General features: G+C 36.0%; 1 non-coding gene across 1 annotated transcript; it reads right to left on the bottom strand.

Annotated features, from left to right (window-relative positions):
- Positions 1-3,597: 3,597 nt before the first annotated feature.
- On the bottom strand, positions 3,598-3,704 carry LOC133030714 (small nucleolar RNA R71). The gene has a single exon (XR_009684263.1). It is a non-coding gene; the product is annotated as a small nucleolar RNA R71 (small nucleolar RNA).
- Positions 3,705-3,920: the final 216 nt, after the last annotated feature.

Raw genomic sequence — 3,920 nt, 5'->3', positions numbered from 1 at the left:
AATATGCCTATATCCACTGAAAGTAATTTCATCTCATTCGCAGATGGATGTACATTCAGGGGTGGATATGAGTTTTCGTTGTATTCTTAAAACGATCACTCTAGATTTTACCTTATGCAAAAGAAATTTGAAATGTTTGAAAAATGTCATGAATTTCTAGCAATGGTAAGTGGATAAAGATCTTGCGAACTGATAGGGGTGGAGAAAAAGTTAGTTGATATGCAGTTTAAAGATCAATAATTTGATTTTGAATTATATCCAAACTTACGTCCCCAGAAATTCGAGTTGCATATTGATGATTAGTTACTAGTCGTTGCCTAAATCTTTCTATGGTAATATAATTTCAGAATGATGCAATGGTTGTATATTTTATGTAAATCATTACTAGATTCATGGATGACCTAATCGAAATCTTAAGAAAAGCTAGAGCTGCTAACCCTAGTTTGCATGTTTGTTAGCTATTCTAAGTGATTAGGTGTAAAGACCGCTTAGTTTAATTTGGAAATTAGCAGTTAATTATGATTAATTAAGAGAATTATTTATAGCTATTTAAATAATTTATTATACTCTTATTTATTGAATTCAGAGATGCATTGCTATGTCATTTAGTAGTTTTCATATTTTGCATTTCCGGTGCCCGGTATTTTAGAACTCGGTGTTTGGCTCAGTAGAAATCACAACTTAGTATGTTAGTAGTTTGGGACGGTTTATTAGACATTGGGAATGTCGGGAATGGCCGGGAATTTAGAATTTCCCAAAAATACCCCTTTAGTGTGATTTATGTGGTTTTAGTGTGGAGGGGCGAAATGGTCTTTTTGCCCCATTAGTATTTTGTCTTCTAGTGAGCTATTAATTGAAAAATAAATGTTATTTGACTCTTATTGTTGGCTCAAATTGTTAAGTTAACTCTTTATTTTTATTTTACAAAAACTCCATTATTTCAAAGTTAGAAAATATTCAAAAGAAAAGCAATTTTTCCTCTCAAGCTCTCTCTCTTTTCGGCCACTTGAGGCAGCAAGCTAGGTGGTGTTTTCTCTCCATTTTTCAAGTGATTTTTCAGCAAGATTAAGTGATCATAGTAGAGGTATTTCTTTGTTCAATCTCTTACTTTGTTTTCTTGAAAATTTTGATGAAAAGATGAATATTGCATGATGATTTTGGTGATGTTGCTGCTGTCTATTGTTGTTGTTGTTTCCTTGATTAAAATGTTGAGTTAAGTAGGTTTAATTAGATTGAATTGCATGCTTGAATTTCTTGTTCTAGTTGGATAGATTTTCTATGTAAAAGCTTGGGTTTTCAAAGAAAAATTGAGGTTTTGGTTGCTGTAGGGTTTGCATGAGCAAGATTCTAGTTTCTGATGTTGTTATAAGCTTAGTTATGAGTTTGAAGCATAGATTGAATGCATGTTAGGTGATTTTACTCAAGTTTGAGTTTAGAACTCAAAGCTTGAGCTTTAATGGTGATTTTTGCTATTGTGCTTTCTGGGTGGTTTTGAAGCTTTAGAAATGTTCTAGGGGATATATAGAACAGGCCTGGAAGATTTCATTTGATTTGGAGTCGATTTGTGCAAGATATGAATTTTTGATGTTGCTGCCTGCGAGGAACTGGAATTCCGGTTGCGCATCTGGAATTCCGGATGGGGTTCTGAATTTTCCCAGAACCGGAATTCCGGTTGGGCAACTGGTCTTCCGGTAGGGGAAAATTCTGAAACCCTAGATTTCCTCGATTTTATGTTGTAGGGGGTATTGTCATGTGTTAGGTTATAATTAACCTATATTTCGGGTCTTTAAAGTTAGCATTATCTCATCTATTGGTGTCTTTTGGAGAAATTTTACGCTTGATTTTCATTATTTCAGGTTCCCCGGGTGTTAAAGTTCGAATTCAGTCAAATGGCGAAAAACTGGGATAAACTTGGAAAAAATTGGAAAATTCGGCTCCAGGCGCATCAGTAGTCGCGACCAGCTTAAATGCTAGTCGCGACTAGGTACGGAAATCGCAGATTTGACCTAATTTTGATTTTTTCACTCAATTGGAGGCACACCACTCATCCCTATATAAGGAATACGACATTGAAGGTCAGAACTAAGCAAAAACAGACCTAATAGTGGAGGCAAGTGGAGAGGAAGCTATCTTGAAGACCCGGAGCGATACCACCTTCTAGTTCTTTCTTTTACCCCTTTTAATTCTTCTTTATGTTTTTTTTTTATTTCTGAATTAATCGTGGATGTTTTTAGAGTTATTATGAACTAAATTTCCCAATAAGGGAGGATGATGATTGTTGTTTAAGTTTATGCCTAGTTAATAAATAATTGCCATTCCTTCATCTTATGTGTGAATACTATCTATATTTGTGTTTAATTCCATGTGCAAGCTTGATCACCTTTTACATGTTTAATGATCTTAATTCGAAATCTGAAAAGTGAGAATTGAGAATGCTAAAATTTGGATAGTCTAGGTTCTGATGTAAAACGAAAGTATTTACATAGCCTCAGTGACTAATAGATTATTGCTTAATGCTGATTTTATGTTGATTTAATTAAGAAGTTAATTAGAGGACATAAGATTTAGAACCTAAAAGATCTGAAAAGAGTTAGGTTAATTTATAATCTGTCATTCACATTGAGATAAGGATAGCAATTAGGTATTAACATAGGTAGCTTATCAACAGGATTCACCTCCCTAATCTCTCATCTTGATTAATCGTCGTCTATTTTCTCTTTAATTTTCTGAGTTATTTACTTTTAAATTGCAAACTTATTATTTTACCAAATAGAATCATAAGTATAGTTTAGTAGTATTTAATCCAATTCCCTGTGGTTCGACCTCACTTGCGTGAGATACTACTTGATACGTACACTTGCGTAATAAACAGAATTTTCGTAACAAGTTTTTGGCGCCGTTGCCGGGGAATTGTATAAAGATTAATATTACACAAGATTATACTAACTTCGACTTTGGTATATTTTCTCTTGCTGATTTTTCTAACCTTTTTCTTGCAATAATTTCGTGATCTATTTCAGGAATCATAAGTGTATGCGCCGTCAAGGACAAGCTGTGATATTACCAGTTGATCCCGAAATCGAGAAAACTTATAGGAGAAACCGAAAGAACAAGAGGCAAGAGGTAGTTTCAGCAACTGCTGAAACTTCAGAAATCATGGCTGCTAATACTGCAAACAATGGAGGCAATAATGGTAATAATGGTGGCGCAGTAGAAGATCAAGCTAATGGCCGCAGCTTGAGAGATTACATTCTCCCTACTCTGACGGGATTGCAGTCGTGTATCAGGCCACCGGCAGTGGATGCAAATAACTTTGAGATCAAACCTGCCATACTTCAAATGGTGCAGTCTTCACTTCAGTTTGGTGGCCTCCCTTCTGAAGATCCTAACCTGCATCTCTCTAACTTCATGGAACTTTGTGAAACCTTTAAAGTTAATGGAGTTAGTGATGATGCCATTCGACTGAGACTGTTCCCATTCTCTCTTAGAGAACGAGCCAAGAGTTGGCTAAACTCCCTGCCACCAAACTCTATTGCCACTTAGAATGATCTGGCAACAAAATTCTTGTCAAAGTTTTTTCCTCCAGCCAAGTCTGCAAAGCTGAGAGGAGAAATCAATAACTTCTGCCAACAAGATAATGAATCTCTCCATGAGGCTTGGGAGAGGTTTAAAGATCTGATCAGAAAGTGCCCTCATCATGGTATAGAGAAGTGGATGCTGGTCCACAACTTCTACAATGGGTTGGTAGGAAACACAAGAACTTTAATAGATGCAGCAGCTGGAGGAGCCTTTATGAGGAAGAGTGTCAATGAGGCTTATGATCTATTGGAGGAAATGGCTCTAAACAATCAGCAGCGGGCAACTGAGAGGAGTCAATCAAAGAAGGTAGCTGGTGTGTTAGAGGTTGATGCCATCACAAA

The sequence above is a fragment of the Cannabis sativa genome, chromosome 8 (assembly GCF_029168945.1).
Source record: "Cannabis sativa cultivar Pink pepper isolate KNU-18-1 chromosome 8, ASM2916894v1, whole genome shotgun sequence".
In the NCBI taxonomy this organism is placed as follows: domain Eukaryota; kingdom Viridiplantae; phylum Streptophyta; class Magnoliopsida; order Rosales; family Cannabaceae; genus Cannabis; species Cannabis sativa.
The sequence above is the reverse complement of the archived record's forward strand: the minus strand, read 5'-3'. Positions and strand labels throughout refer to the sequence as shown.